This window comes from Aquarana catesbeiana, linkage group LG05 (assembly GCF_042186555.1).
Source record: "Aquarana catesbeiana isolate 2022-GZ linkage group LG05, ASM4218655v1, whole genome shotgun sequence".
NCBI classification, from domain to species: domain Eukaryota; kingdom Metazoa; phylum Chordata; class Amphibia; order Anura; family Ranidae; genus Aquarana; species Aquarana catesbeiana.
In genome coordinates, this window is record NC_133328.1 from 69,273,732 (window position 1) to 69,290,418 (window position 16,687).

Sequence of the window (16,687 nt, forward strand, 5' to 3'; positions counted from 1 at the left end):
TGTAAGAGGCAACTGAGTAAATGTCAGCAAAATGCTACTAGAACAGCTGAACTTTATATAGGCTTAATCAGAGTCACTTTCACTGATAGTATGTGTTTACTGACTACTATTTATCATCAGCTCAAGCCTGGGTTCACACGAGTGTGTGCGTAACACTGCATGTGAGTTACACAGGAATCGCATCGCATTCTTGTGTACACCACATGCGATGTCTGTGTGATGCATTTTGAGCCATACATTTTGAATAGCTCAAATTACACCGCACAAAAAAGGTGCATGCACCTTTTTTTGCCACACTGGAATCGAATCGCATGGGTGTTAACATCTATGTGATCCGATTCTGCCAATTGCACTGGGTTTTGCAAATCGTTTTTGGGGTGTCGTTAGATTAACATTGACAGCCGCAGCAGTTCACATAAATGGAGTGTGAGTGTGATGTGGCACAAGAATCTGTGAATCCCGCACCACATCAGTGTAAACCAGAGGCTGATTGTGATTCAATCTCATACAAAAAACATTGCAACAAAGCATTACCCACACCTAAAAAAAGAAAAAAAAAAAAAAGAAATATAAACACCTTTTCAAGTTTTTTGTATTTTATTTTAAACACAAATACATTTACAGCATGCAGAGAGTCTGATGTAAATGGTGTTGATGTGAGTTGGTGTATTGGAATTACATGGCTGAGACATCTTACTGGCTTTATTTTTTCATGATGACCAGTAATAGTCTATAGCTTTTAAATAATGCAAATAACTTAGTTGATAATCAAGAATAAATAGGATGCTTTACTATCCCCCCACACATGTGCCTGGCAAAGATAAGAAAAGGAGAACAAAAACGGAAAGTGTTTTATGTAGAAAATGGTTTGCAGAAAGTTATAAAAATCCTAATAGCAGTTAACAGAGAAGACAAAACACACAATCATAAGGATGTGATGTGAATGGCTATTTATATATGCCTGCTTCTTATTTGAATGTGCACAATTTTGTAGAACCAATTAGACCAAGTTTTGGGCCTATGTTGGAATGACAAGCCTGTCTGATTCATCACTGCTGCAGCGTAATGGCTCCAACAGTGGACACGTCCCTTCCACGCAATGTGCCATTTGCCACTTTACACTCTCCTGCTAGGGTTTGACGTGCACACTTTAATGCAGGGATTTTCAGTAGCTCGCAATCAAGAACAAACCAGAAAGTATATAACCAGTATAGTACGTTTTCTGGTCATTTTTATCCTGGCTAGAACTTAAAACATAATTTAAAATAAGTTAGTTCTAGGGGAAGCGAAGAGAAAATATACCAATGTAAGCTTCAGACTATTGTTTATTTCAAGCATTTTGTATTTTTGACAAAGCAAAATAAATTCCAATATCATGAAGAACTTTTAAAACATAACAAAAAGTGGATAAACAGTGGAAAATATTCTGCTTCCCGTTAGTGTGATGCATATGGTGTGAGGCAGTTCTCTGATAAAGTGCACCTGTTGTCTATGCCAGCACTGCTCAATCCTGCTCCTTCAGGGACTGCTGTGTACGTTCTACCCTCTTCCTAGAAGCATATGTGCCTTTAATTAAAGCATGGTCAACTACATTTTTTTTAAAAACATCCAATAATATAAGCTTGTGCAGCCCTTTGAACTAAAAGCTGTACCCAGCTGTGAACGCAATTTTTGCTTGTTGTCATATGGAATCCTGTAGACAGCTAAAGTCCTTTCATATAGCAAGCACAGCCTAAACATCTCCTATTTGGCACAAAGAACACTCAATCTTGAACGAGATACAATTTCTATTTACCAGCCATATAGGCTAGTATAGGATACCCCAAGTGTCCAATGTATACCAAATAGCAGTGCATTATAGAGCTTTTAAACAGTGGAAAGAATAAAGAAACCAACTGAGGACTTCACCCTTTAATGTCTAGCAGCTAATCCACACAAGGAGTAAAAAATAAAAAAAAAGAAATTATAAAAAAAAAAAACTAATGTAATAACAGGTATCAGGCACCAAGTGTCCATGGAGATGTAAACTGTGGTGGGGAGTGTCTGCTTCTATGACCTCCAGTTTTTTTTGGAACAAAGCAGTGTCCTGATTTTATCCACAGGATGACCCAGACACTTTTAGAGTGCAAAGATTCAGACAGCAGAAATAGCTGGAAAAAAAAGAAAATTGTTGCAGTGTAAGCAGGCCTAAATTGAAGTTCAATGGCACTTAGACATGGCATGAGGCCATTTAAAGTTGGGGAAACGTATCACTGGATCTGGAAAAAAAATATGCACCGTTAAAATAGTTTTGAAGGCTGGAGTTGAAAAACCTACAAACTTAAAGACAGCTTTTTTTTTAATTATTATTTTAAACAGCCTACAAGCCCAAACACTGACCCAAATGTTCTACTACCTAAAATTTTGCATGCTGCATGTATGCGCTCAGCACAAAATGAATGTTTTACTGTGACAGGTGCCCTTTATACCCCCAATGACCATTCACACACTGTACAAATGGACAGAAACCGATTTCAATAACCCTGAACGGGCTTAGTGTTTAGCACTGAATCCATTTTACAGTACATCAGTACTCCCAGAAGCCAAGAGGTGTCCTGCTGTCCTCAGAACCAATTTTGCAGTTATAACGTAGATATGGAGTGTACATATTAAAAGGAGGTATTTAAATAGAATTCTAAAACTTACCAGTGAAGGACAGCTATGGGTATTTAAAGCCACCTAGAAGTCAAGTATATATATATATATTTATGACCTGCATGATCTATTAACAATACTGCAGCTCACACTATCATGCCACTACTGCAAATGACCAGGCAAAGCTTATAAAAAAAAAAAAAGAAATAGAATACCAGACCACTATGAACAGGCAGCAAGCCATATAAACTCAGACTTATCCCAGTCACTACAGGATATGCCATTTAAGTATCCATAACAGCAGAAGACTATAAGCCAAAACAATATGGAGGACAATGCAGTATGTCAGTTTATTAAGTGAGCCACATTGTATGGTGGATGACTGCATTATATGTAAGAACTGAATCTACTTTAATTGGAGATAGTGGTTAACATCTGCCCTTGACTCTTAAAAATGGGTTGTTTTAAAAAAAAAGGGGGGGGGGGGATGAAAAGCTATACATGGTAATCTCAATCTGTAAAGAGGTAGAGTGCATAACTAATGACATTAACTCCCTAAACAAAACAAAACAAAAAAAAAAAATCACTATAGCTAAATAATAGAAAAGACAATATTCTGAAATCTTACTGAGAAAATTATGGACGGCTACCAGTGCTGGCTAGCACCCTGATTCAGTAGCTTCTAAACTTTGAGCCAATGTCCTGGAATAAATATGACAAGTTTATATTCTACTTGCTAGTTCCGGGTCACAGAAAGATGACCTCAATTATCTGGATTTTCAAAAGGAATAAAAATGACTGCAATGGCAGCTTACATACTGTCCGCAGTGCAAGCTTCCTTTAACAGGCATTTTATTATTTTCCAAAAAAGTGCCAAATCTATTTACTAAACATGGCCACAGATAACGATTGATACTCCTAGCCCTCCACACATTAAAAGCGTTCTGCTTTATAAAAATTAGAGCAAGGGTGGTGTTGTCCAATCTATTTACTTGTTTTAAAATTAACTGACTAAACGTTATGTGCAACAGTGTCACTTCTTGTAATTGCACCACAGTCACCTTTCCTGTGATCCCCAGAAAAAGAAAAAAAACAACATGCCAAACCAGACTACTGACACACTTGGTTTTCTCCAAAATACCTTCAGATCATCCAGACTTTGCCTCTGTACAATGGCCTTATGAACAACTGTCTCCCAATTGACATTTCCTACCCAAGTAGCTAATTGTATAACAGAGAAGGCTTAACACTGTTATATACCTTAAGCGTGACAACAGACAGCCCCAGATTCACCATAAAACCCACAAAAACACATTCCCGTAACCATGTCTAAGATAAAAAAAAATAAATAAATTCAATTCCTAAAAGAGCATAAAATCCAGTTTGCTCTTAAGTAATTTGGAGGTCCTGCTGTAAAACGTTAGGGAAAATGTTTTGAGCGATCAACTAACTGCTGCTTCCCATTAAGTACACGTACATTATTTCAGAAAACCACTGCTGCAAGGAATGTTTGATCTCTTAGCGGAGCTAGACACTTACAAGTGGTATTCGAAGAACACAGAAAAAAAAAAACCGAATAAAAAAAAAAAAAAAAAAAAAAAAAAAAAAAAAACACCCTAACTGCCAGTGCAAGCTCTGTATTACAGTAAAATGATTAAATAGCTCATGATAATCCCATACACATTTATTAACAGAACGAAGCAGAATGTTTTCACAGCAGTCGTGACACATTAATGCTTGCTATAGGACAGTCAAGGTTTGCCAACAACGAATCCCTATTGTCTTGTATAAAAGTTTTACTCCTGTATCTCATTATTATACATTATTTAAACCAAAGACAGCATGGCAATTAGCTATTCCACTGGATAACAGTAGAGCAGCCTCATAGGAACTGGAAATTTAGATTTTCTGCTAGTTGCACTGGTGGCAGCTTGGTGTAAAGCACACTTTTAAAAGCCAGACACTGTAGTACACTGTACAATATGACAGCGTCATATCTTAGCATCGCCATTTAATGAAGTCACTTCAGAAAGCGCTCTACTGCTCTTGTATAATAAAGCAGTAGTGTTATACAATTAAACAGGTTAACCTGAAGTGTAATAAACCGTTAATGTTTGCTCCATGTCCCCAAAACTAAAGATTTACAGAGACCTATCTAGGTTCTACTCGACCAGCAACATACATTCAGACTTGGCACAGTGCAGACTAAGTTTTAAGACATGGATAACAAACTGTGCAATAGATGGAGCTATATACCTTAAATTACATGTTGTATGCAAAGACATCAAAATTGCACTCTAGTTTTGCTGCAAATCATTACAAATTTGCCCCAAAAAAGAAAATTATTTGTTGGGAATAAAAGGAAGAGCTGTACAGGCCAGATATAAATTACAATTGGAAAAAACAATCCTACAATCCCAAAAGGTAAATGAACCCCAAAAATGGCTGTTGGGCACTGCTGTCATTCTGATCGGTACTTCAATGATCCTTCACCATCTGAAACACAGAAGAAAAAATAAATGTAGGTGTCAACGTGTATTGCAATTCTGTGAAAAGATGTTCCATCCAAAACTGAAAACTTAACCCCTTCGCGCCTAAGGGTAAAAACAAATCTTTATGCCTAAGCCCAATTTTGCAACTTTTATATATTTATTTATTTCAGGTATTTATATAGCGCCATCAATTTACGCAGAGATTTACATATACATTTACATCAGTCCCTACACCTTCAAGGAGTTTACAATCTAAGGTCCCTAACTCACATTCATATATACTAGGGACAATTTAGACAGGATCCAATTAACCTACCAGCATGTCTTTGGAGCGTGGGAGGAAACCGGAGTACACGGAGGAAACCCACGCAGACACAGGGAGAACATGCAAACTTCAGGCAGGTAGTGTCGTGGTCAGGATTCAAACCAGCGACCCTTCTTACTGCTAGGCGAGAGTGCTATCCACTACACCACTGTGTAGTAAAATCGCACATACAGTGGATATAAAAAGTCTACACACCCATTAAAATGTCAGGTTTCTGATGTAAAAGAATGAGACAAAGATAATAGGATTTTTTAAAACAGCTTACCTGTAAAATCCTTTTCTTTCGAAGGACATCACGGGACACAGAGCCACAGTAATTACTGATGGGTTATATAGGTATCACTGGTGATTGGACACTGGCACACCCTATCAGGAAGTTCAACCCCCTATATAATCCCTCCCCCTTGCAGGGATACCTCAATTTTGTAGCCAAGCAATATAGTGTATTAGAAGAGGGGCGGGACCTCTGTGTCCCGTGATGTCCTTCGAAAGAAAAGGATTTTACAGGTAAGCTGTTTTAAAAAATCCTATTTTCTTTCTCGAACATCACGGGACACAGAGCCACAGTAATTACTGATGGGATGTCCCAGAGCAATGCTACCTGAGGGGGGGGAACCACGACCAAGTAGGGTGCAATCAGACCTGAGGACCCTGTACCGCTGCCTGCAGCACACTACGCCCAAAGGCGATATCCTCATGCCTTCTCACATCCACCTGATAGAATCTGGTGAATGTATGAACTGAAGACCAGGTTGCGGCCTTGCAGATTTGAGCCATAGAGGCCCGGTGATGCACTGCCCAAGAAGCACCAATAGCCCTTGTGGAATGTGCCCTGATCTGAAACTGAGGAATCTTCTGTTTCAAACCGTAAGCTTGAATGATCAACTGTCAAATCCATTTAGAAATGGTAGCTTTTGATGCTGCCTGTCCTCTATTGGGACCCTCTGGCAGCACAAACAAAACATCCGTCTTGCGGATCTGAGTAGTTGCCCCTAGATAGGCCTTAACTGCTCTTACTACATCCAACGAATGTAGAGATCTCTCTTCCGGAGAACAGGGATCTGGAAAAAAGGAAGGTAGAACAATGTCTTGGTTTAAATGAAAATCAGAAACCACTTTCGGTAAAAAACTAGGATGAGGGTGTAGTACCACTCTATCCTTGTGTATAATCAAATAAGGCTCCTTACAGGAAAGGGCTGCTAATTCTGATACTCTTCTAGCAGAAGAGATGGCCACCAGAAAAATTAATTTCCTTGTCAACAAGACCAAAGGAATCTGACTTATTGGTTCAAAAGGCTGTTTCTGTAACACAGCCAGGACCAAATTCAAGTCCCAGGGGTTTAGGGGCGCTTTAACCGGAGGATTAAGATGCATCACCCCCTGCATAAAGTTTCGGACCAAAGAATGCGAAGCAAGTGGCCGCTGAAATAATACTGATAAAGCAGAAACCTGGCCCTTGATGGTACTCAAGGCCAGCTTCATCTCTAATCCCATCTGTAGAAAATCAAGGATTCTACCTATGACATATTTCCTGGGATGCCAACCTCTGGATTCACACCAGGTTATATAAGCCTTCCAGACTCTATGATAAATCATCCTGGAAGCTGGCTTCCTTGCATTAATCAAGGTAGATATGACAGGACCTGAGAGCCCACGACTCTTCAGAACGTGGGTCTCAATAGCCAAACCATCAAATTTAGCGTTTGTAAGGCAGGATGGAACACTGGACCCTGAGATAACAGGTCTGGGCGTACCGGTAGGGTCCACGGGGAACCCACCGTCATCCTTACTATTTCTGCATACCAAGTCCTTCTGGGCCAAGCGGGGGCCACCAGAAGTACTGACTTCCTTTCCTGCCTGATCCTGCGAAGGAGTCGTGGTAGTAGCAGAATAGGCGGGAATGCGTAAATCAGTGAGAACCGATGCCACGGAATCACCAACGCATCCGTCCCGCATGCAAGAGGATCTTTTGTCCTTGCCACAAATCTGTCTATCTTTTTGTTGAATCGGGATGCAAAGAGATCTACATCTGGAACCCCCCATCTTTGGCATATGGCCCAAAAGACGTCGGGATGCAGAGACCATTCCCCTGGAAGTAACTGCTGGCGACTTAGATAGTCCGCCTGCCAATTCTCTATTCCCGGGATGAAAACTGCCGATATGCATGGCACATGCATCTCTGCCCAGACTGAGATCTGGTTCACCTCTTTTTGAGCAGCTCGGCTCCGGGTGCCTCCCTGATGATTGACATAAGCCACTGCTGTGGCATTGTCGGACTGGATCCTGACCGGACAACCCTGTAGCCTGATAGTCCAGGTTTTTAGAGCTAGATGTATCGCCCGGATCTCCAGAATGTTGATGGGTAAGGTCCTCTCTGTCTTGGACCATACCCCTTGGACCGCAGCCTGTTCCAGAACTGCTCCCCAACCTGACAGACTGGCATCTGTTGTTACCACCGTCCAGGTAACCGGTAGAAAGGATTTCCCCTTCTGCAGGTTTTCGGGTATGAGCCACCAATTGAGGCTCTGACGCACCGCATGCGACAGGTGCATCGGAAAGTCTAATGCCTGAACCTTCTTGTTCCAGGTCGACAGAATACTGTGTTGCAGCATTCTTGAGTGAAACTGAGCATAGGGAACTGCTTCGAATGAAGACACCATCTTCCCTAGTAGCCTCATACAAAGGCGGACTGAGGGACCCTTCTTGGTCCTTACTGTCAGAATCAGCTCTCTCAAAGCAGTGATCTTTGCCTGGGGTAGAAATATTTTCTCCTGGCTTGTATCTATAATCAGACCTAAATACTCCAGTCTTCTTACTGGTTTTAGGAAAGACTTTTCTAAGTTGAGGATCCAACCCAGGTGTTCTAGATACCTGACCGCGGTCCTCAAGTTTCCATTCAAAGAGGCTACCGACCGGTCTATCAAGAGCAGGTCGTCTAGGTATGCTATGACAGCTATACCCTGAGCCCTTAATCTGGCCAGAGGAGGAGCCAAGATCTTTGTGAACACTCGAGGTGCAGTGGCTATCCCAAAAGGCAGAGCCACAAACTGGAAATGGCGCCCTCCTACCTCGAAGCGCAGAAACTTCTGATGAGCAGGAAAAATGGGCACATGCAGATATGCATCTCTGATGTCTATTGATGCCAGAAATTCTCCTCCCTGCAGGGTGGGAACTACTGTTCGAATTGATTCCATGCGGAAGGATTGAATCCTTAGGAATCGGTTCAGATCCCTTAAGTCCAAAATGGGCCTGACATCCCCATTTGGCTTTTGGACCGTAAAAAGGTTGGAATAGAAGCCCAATCCCTGGTCCTTTGCGGGAACTATCATAATGACCTCCTGCGACAAAAGTCGCTCTAACGCTAGAAGGAGCGACTGCTTCTTCTCTGGGTCTCTGGGAACATTTGATCTGAGGAACCGAGGAGAAGGGAATTCCTGAAACTCCAGCTTGTACCCTAAGGTTACCGTGGAGACTACCCATCTGTCCTGGAAGTCCTCGTGCCAGAGCTCTGAGAACTGTCGCAGTCTTCCCCCCACTCGAGTGAGCGGGGGCGCCCCCTCATGCAGAGGTCTTAGTGTTTTGCCTAGTAGGCTTCTTTCCCCAGGACTTCTTTTGTCCCTGGGGTTGACTCTTGTCTCTGGACCCCGATGGAGGTGGCCGTCGAGACTGCCTGGAGGCTGAAGCCCCCGGCGCTGGGGAAAGAGTCCGTTTGAAAGAGGGACGCTTACTCTTCTTCTTGACAGGTAAGAGTGCTTTTCCCACAAGAGATTCTCTTGATATAGTTATCCAAGTCCTCTCCAATCAACCTTGCACCACGAAATGGAAACCCAGCCAGTAGCTTCTTACATGGTGCTTCGGCTGACCAATTTTTCAACCATAGGATTCTACGTATATGCACCAACCCCAGTGAAAGACGGGAGGTTTGCACGATAGAATCTCTAATGGCGTCAACCACAAAGCATAAGGCCGCTGGAAGGTTAGCAAACCCCTGGGCCTGCTGTTCAGGTAATACTTTGATGACCTGCTTAACATGGTCTCTTAAGTATTGACAGACTCCAATCGCTGCTACTGCAGGTTGGGCCACTGATCCTGCCAAGGAGAAAACATCCTTCAATAGGGATTCCATCCTTTTATCTACAGGATCCCTGAGCATCTGAGCATTGTCTACAGGACAAGTCAGGCTATTATTTACGGAGGAAATGGCGGCATCAATAGCCGGTATTCCCCACATTTTAATAAACTTTTCTTCCATCGGATAAAGTGTTGAAAACTTTCTCGGCGGAAAAAAACGTTTGTCTGGGTGATCCCACTCAGAATAAATAAGCTTTTCAAGTAAAGTATGAACAGGAAAAGCATGTGCTGCTTGGAAATGTTTCAGTGACCCCAAAGCAGAAGAGGATTCTTTAGCAGTTTCAGGTAGGGGCAACTTAAATGTGGAGCGGACCAATCCAGTGAGGATCTGCACTAAGACTTTCTCCTCTTGGGAAGTCGCAGAGGGTCCCTCTCCACCTGAATCCTCCGAAGAGGAATCATCCATCCCATCCCGATCCTCTGAAAGGGATTCATCTCCTTTATCCCAGAGCTCCTCTGTCTGAGGGTCTTGGGGAACAGAGGAAAGCCTAGTGCGTTTTCTTCCACTGAGTGAAGACGTAATCACGGCCATTAATCTTTCCTCTAGACCATTAATGGTTGAGGAAAAAACCTCTTGTGTAATATATACAGGGGCTGAAGTGCCAGAAGCAGGTGTAGCCCCTGACCCCGATGGCTCTCCCTGGCTAGCCGTCCCTGGCCCATCTTTAGGGGGGGAGGATGCTGCCGACAGGGGGCCCTCAGAACCTTAACGAGATCCCCTAGTGTCTCTGGTTCCTGGGGTGCTTGAACCTCTTCTACCCATAGTGCAAAGCAACAAGGTGTGAGGTATACAAATGAACACTTCCCGCTGAGCGATGTAGTCTGGCTAAAAGCCTTGCTACCCAATGCTCAGTCTGGTGTTACTTCAGTAAATGCTGCCTAGGAGAATGCCTGTGTCCCACCTTACATGCGACCGTCAGCTCTGTGTCTCTCAGAAGGCTGAGTGCACCTGTACAGAGTGCCTTTAATAGCCTGCAGCTGGCCTGAGTGGGAGTCTAAACACTCTGTGCTGACATCCCGCCCCCTCCTCTACCGCCCCCCCCCCCTCGAGTTTTGAAAAAAACGAGCGCTTCCCGCACTGCCGACTCTCCTGTCATGCTTCTGGAGAAAAGGCTGGGGGTGGGGGGGGGGGGGGGGAGGAGGGAGACTGGTAACCAGATCTGCCTGAACGACTATCTTCAGAGATGGTGGCCATTAGGCCGCAGAGCCCGGGTGGTATAACCACTTTCTAGACCCCTGTGGCCCCTCTCTAGCCTGGGGGGAACATTCAAACATGAGAAATCCCCCTTTCCACCTTACCTGCTTGCAGCCTGCTTTGAGATGCTGGGACATAATCAGCACTGAACACCTGAGACAGTCAGTCAGCATGTGTAGGTTTGTGCTCTTGGCAGCCCCCGGTGGTCACAATAGGCATAGCATGCATTTACCTCAAAGGAGAAAAGCCACTAGAACTCAAAAATTCTGTGGAATCTCCTCTTACCTTATCCAGCCGCAGGGTGCTGTTTACACAGACCCAATCTTCACCTCTCACGGTGGGCTCCGTTTGAAAAAACCGTCAGAGACTGGGGCCCCCATCAGTAGGGGGATCCAACAGTTCTGGGACCGTAAAGCACCTCGCCAGAAATTAGGAAGTTTAAAGCCATTTTCTGATCTGCGGGGTCCAGCTCTCTAAAAAGAGAAGCATTACGGGTAAAACCTCGTTTCTTCGGACACGAGGCCCGGGTACCATTCAATTCGGCCATGAAAAGACACTTTGAATGGATCCGGTTCGCCTGGCTTGCCCCAGTATAGGATCTTAGGATATTCCCTTTGGAGCTCAGCACAGGACATCTTTACACGTCCATCACCTAAGACACTGGCGTAAAAACTGAGGTATCCCTGCAAGGGGGAGGGATTATATAGGGGGTTGAACTTCCTGATAGGGTGTGCCAGTGTCCAATCACCAGTGATACCTATATATCCCATCAGTAATTACTGTGGCTCTGTGTCCCGTGATGTTCGAGAAAGAAAAATAATTTCAGAACTTTTTCCACCTTTAATGTGACCTATAAACTGTACAACTCAGTTGAACAACAATTTGAAATCTTTTAGGTGGCAATAAGTAAAAATAAATAAATATGGTTGCATAAGTGTGCACACCCTTAACCAGTTCCCGACCATGTCACGCAGCTATACTGTGGCAGAATAGCTTCCCTGGGCGAATTCCCATATGGGTACATCCTTCCTTTTTTCGGCCACCAGAGGGAACGCTGCACGGCTGGGGACTTTATGAGCATAGACGGGCGGGCGCGATTTGTTAACACAAATCCCTGTGCTGTCAGAGGAGAGGTGCATACTGTTTGTTCCTACTAAGTAGGAAAAACGATATGTCTCCTCTCCTAGTCAATCCTATCCCCATACAGTTAGAACATGCTGAGGGAACACACAATTAACCCCATCCCTGCCAGTGACATTTACACTGTAAGTGCATTTTTATAGCACTGATCGCTGTATAATTGCCAATGGTCCCAAAAAAGTGTCAATTGTCAAACTGTATGTCACAGTACTGCTAAAAGTCGCAGATCACCGCCATTACTAGTAAAAAAAAAAAAAAAAAATGGCAGAAATCTTTCCTATAGTTTGCAGACGCTATAACTTTTGAGCAAACCAATCAATATACACTTATTATGATTTTTTTACCAGAAATATGTAGAACAACATATATTGGCCTAAACTGAAGAAATTTGTTTTTTAAAACATTTTTTGGGTGATATAACAAAAAGTAAATAGTGTTGTTTTTTTTTCAAAATGGACGCTTTTTTTGTTTTGTTTATAGCGCAAAAAATAAGTGATCAAATACCACCAAAAGGAAGCTCTATTTGTGGGGAAAAAAAAAAGGTGCAAATTTCATTTGGGTACAGCGTCGAACGACCACGCAATTGTCAGTTAAAGTGACGCAGTGCCAAATTGTAAAAAGTGCTCTGGTCAGGAAGGGGGTAAAATCTTCCAGGTCTGAAGTGGTTAAACTATCACTTTGTTGAAGCACCTTTTGATTTTATTACAGCACCCAGCCTTTTTGGGTATGACTATCGGCCTGGCACATCTTGACTTGAATATTTGCAAAAACACTCCAAAACTGTCAGATTGTGAGGGCATCTCCAGTGCACAGCCCTCTTCAGATCACCCCACAGATTTTGAATCAGATTCAGGTCTGGGCTCTGCCTGGGCCATTCCAAAACTTTATTCTTCTTCTGGTGAAGCCATTCTTTTGTTGATTTGGATGTATGCTTTGGGTAGTTGTCATGCTGGAAGATGAAGTTCCTCTTCATGTTCAACTTTCTAGCAGAAGCCTAAAGGTTTTGTGTCAATATTGACTGGTATTTGGAACTGTTCATAATTCCCTCTACCTTCACTAAGGCCCCTGTTCCAGCTGAAGAAAAACAGCCCCAAAGCATGATGCTGCCACCACCATGCTTCACAGTGGAGCATGGTGTTCTTTTGGCGATGTGTAGTGTTTTTGCGCCAAACATATCTTTTGGAATAATGAGCAAAAGGTTCAACCTTGGTTTCATCAGACTATAACACATTTTCACACATGCTTTTGGGAGACTTCAGATGTGTTTTTGCAAATTTAGCCAGGCTTGGATATTTTTCTTTGTAAGAAAAGGCTTCCATCTTGCCACTCTACCCCATAGCCCAGACATATGAAGAATACGGGAAATTGTTGTCACATGTGCCACAGATATTGCCAGATAATCCTGCAGCCCCTTTAATGTTGCTGTAGGCCTCTTGGCAGCCTCCCTGACCAGTTTTCTTCTTGTCTTTTCATCAATTTTGGAGGGACGTCCAGTTCTTGGTAATGTCACTGTTGTGCCATATTTTCTCCACTTGATGACTGTCTTAACTGTGATCCATGGTATATCTAATGCCTTGGAAATTCTTTTGTACCCCTCTCCTGACTGATACCTTTTAACAATGAGATCCCTCTGATGCTTTGGAACTTTTCTGCGGACCATGGCTTTTGCTGTAGGATGCGACTAAGAAAATGTCAGGAAAGACCTACTAGAACAGCTTCACTTTATTTTGGGTCAGAGGCAGTTTAAATGATGGCAGGTGTGTGCAGACTCCTATTTAACCACTTGCCGACCGCCTAACGTAGATATACGTCGGCAGAGTGGCACGGGCAGGCAGAATCACGTATATATACGTGATCTGCCTCCCGCGGGCGGGGGGTCCGATCGGACCCCCCCCCGGTGCCAGCGGCGGTCGGCATCTGACTGGGAGCGTCGGGAGGCGAGGGGGAGACCATCCGATCGTGGCCCCCCCCTCGCGATCGCTCCCAGCCAATGGGAATCCTCCTCTGCCTGTGTGTAGTTTCACACAGGCAGAGGATGTGATGTCATCTCTCCTCGGTCTGGCAGTTTCCGTCCAGCGCCGAGGAGAGAAGACATGTAAGTGCACAACACACACAATCACACACAGTAGAACATGCCAGGCATACCTTACACCCCCGATCCCCCCCCGATCCCCCCCCAATCACCCCCCCCCCCGTCACAAACTGACATTAGCAGTATTTTTTTTTTTTTTTTTCCTGATTACTGCATAGTGTCAGTTTGTGACAGTTACAGTGTTAGGGCAGTGAGTGTTAGGCCCCCTTTAGGTCTAGGATACCCCCCTAACCCCCCCTAATAAAGTTTTAACCCCTTGATCACCCTCTGTCACCAGTGTCACTAAGCGATCATTTTTCTGATCGCTGTATTAGTGTCGCTGGTGACGCTAGTTAGTGAGGTAAATATTTAGGTTTGCCGTCAGCGTTTTATAGCGACAGGGACCCCCATATACTACCTAATAAATGTTTTAACCCCTTGATTGCCCCCTAGTTAACCCTTTCACCACTGATCACCGTATAACTGTTACGGGTGACGCTGGTTAGTTCGTTTATTTTTTATAGTGTCAGGGCACCCGCCGTTTATTACCGAATAAAAGTTTAGCCCCCTGATCGCCCGGTGGTGATATGCGTCGCCCCAGGCAGCGTCAGATTAGCGCCAGTACCGTTAACACCCACGCACGCAGCATACGCCTCCCTTAGTGGTATAGTATCTGTACGGATCAATATCTGATCCGATCAGATCTATACTAGCGTCCCCAGCAGTTTAGGGTTCCCAAAAACGCAGTGTTAGCGGGATCAGCCCAGATACCCGCTAGCACCTGCGTTTTGCCCCTCTGCCCGGCCCACCCAAGTGCAGTATCGATCGATCACTGTCACTTACAAAACACTAAACGCATAACTGCAGCGTTCGCAGAGTCAGGCCTGATCCCTGCGATCGCTAACAGTTTTTTTGGTAGCGTTTTGGTGAACTGGCAAGCACCAGCCCCAAGCAGTGTCAGGTTAGTGCCAGTACCGCTAACACCCACGCACGCAGCATACGCCTCCCTTAATGGTATAGTATCTGATCGGATCAATATCTGATCCGATCAGATCTATACTAGCGTCCCCAGCAGTTTAGGGTTCCCACAAACGCAGTGTTAGCGGGATCAGCCCAGATACCTGCTAGCACCTGCGTTTTGCCCCTCCGCCCGGCCCAGCCCAGCCCACCCAAGTGCAGTATCGATCGATCACTGACACTTACAAAACACTAAACGCATAACTGCAGCGTTCGCAGAGTCAGGCCTGATCCTTGCGATCGCTAACGGTTTTTTTGGTAGCGTTTTGGTGAACTGGCAAGCACCAGCGGCCTAGTACACCCCGGTCGTAGTCAAACCAGCACTGCAGTAACACTTGGTGACGTGGCGAGTCCCATAAGTGCAGTTCAAGCTGGTGAGGTGGCAAGCACAAGTAGTGTCCCGCTGCCACCAAGAAGACAAACACAGGCCCGTCGTGCCCATAGTGCCCTTCCTGCTGCATTCGCCAATCCTAATTGGGAACCCACCGCTTCTGCAGCGCCCGTACTTCCCCCATTCACATCCCCAACCAAATGCAGTCGGCTGCATGAGAGGCATTTTCTTTATGTCCTCCCGAGTACCCCTACCCAACGAACCCCCAAAAAAGATGTCGTGTCTGCAGCAAGCGCGAATATAGGCGTGACACCCGCTATTATTGTCCCTCCTGTCCTGACAATCCTGGTCTTTGCATTGGTGAATGTTTTGAACGCTACCATTCACTAGTTGAGTATTAGCGTAGGGTACAGCATTGCACAGACTAGGCACACTTTCACAGGGTCTCCCAAGATGCCATCGCATTTTGAGAGACCCGAACCTGGAACCGGTTACAGTTATAAAAGTTAGTTACAAAAAAAAGTGTAAAAAAAAAAAAAAAAAAAATAAATAAAAAAAAACACATACAAAAATATAAAATAAAAAAAAATAGTTGTCGTTTTATTGTTCTCTCTCTCTCTATTCTCTCTCTATTGTTCTGCTCTTTTTTACTGTATTCTATTCTGCAATGTTTTATTGTTATTATGTTTTATCATGTTTGCTTTTCAGGTATGCAATTTTTTATACCTTACCGTTTACTGTGCTTTATTGTTAACCATTTTTTTGTCTTCAGGTACGCCATTCACGACTTTGAGTGGTTATACCAGAATGATGCCTGCAGGTTTAGGTATCATCTTGGTATCATTCTTTTCAGCCAGCGGTCGGCTTTCATGTAAAAGCAATCCTAGCGGCTAATTAGCCTCTAGACTGCTTTTACAAGCAGTGGGAGGGAATGCCCCTCCCCCCCAACGTCTTCCGTGTTTTTCTCTGGCTCTCCTGTCTCAACAGGGAACCTGAAAATGCAGCCGGTGATTCAGCCAGCTGACCATAGAGCTGATCAGAGACCAGAGTGGCTCCAAACATCTCTATGGCCTAAGAAACCGGAAGCTACGAGCATTTTATGACTTAGATTTCGCCGGATGTAAACAGCGCCATTGGGAAATTGGGAAAGCATTTTATCACACCGATCTTGGTGTGGTCAGATGCTTTGAGGGCAGAGGAGAAATCTAGGGTCTAATAGACCCCAATTTTTGCAAAAAAGAGTACCTGTCACTACCTATTGCTATGATAGGGGATATTTACATTCCCTGAGATAACAATAAAAATGATTAAAAAAAAAAAAAATGAAAGGAACAGTTTAAAAATAAGATAA

The 16,687-nt window shown here is 43.9% G+C and overlaps 1 protein-coding gene across 1 annotated transcript in view; it reads right to left on the bottom strand.

The window, feature by feature from the left end:
• Positions 1 to 578: 578 nt before the first annotated feature.
• The window catches only part of KIF5B (kinesin family member 5B), a 113,312-nt gene continuing 97,203 nt past the window's right edge, over positions 579 to 16,687 (bottom strand). The window contains exon 26 of the mRNA XM_073629863.1: positions 579 to 5,130. The gene's annotated coding sequence lies outside the window, so the exon portion shown is untranslated. The remainder of the gene's footprint in view (positions 5,131 to 16,687) is intronic.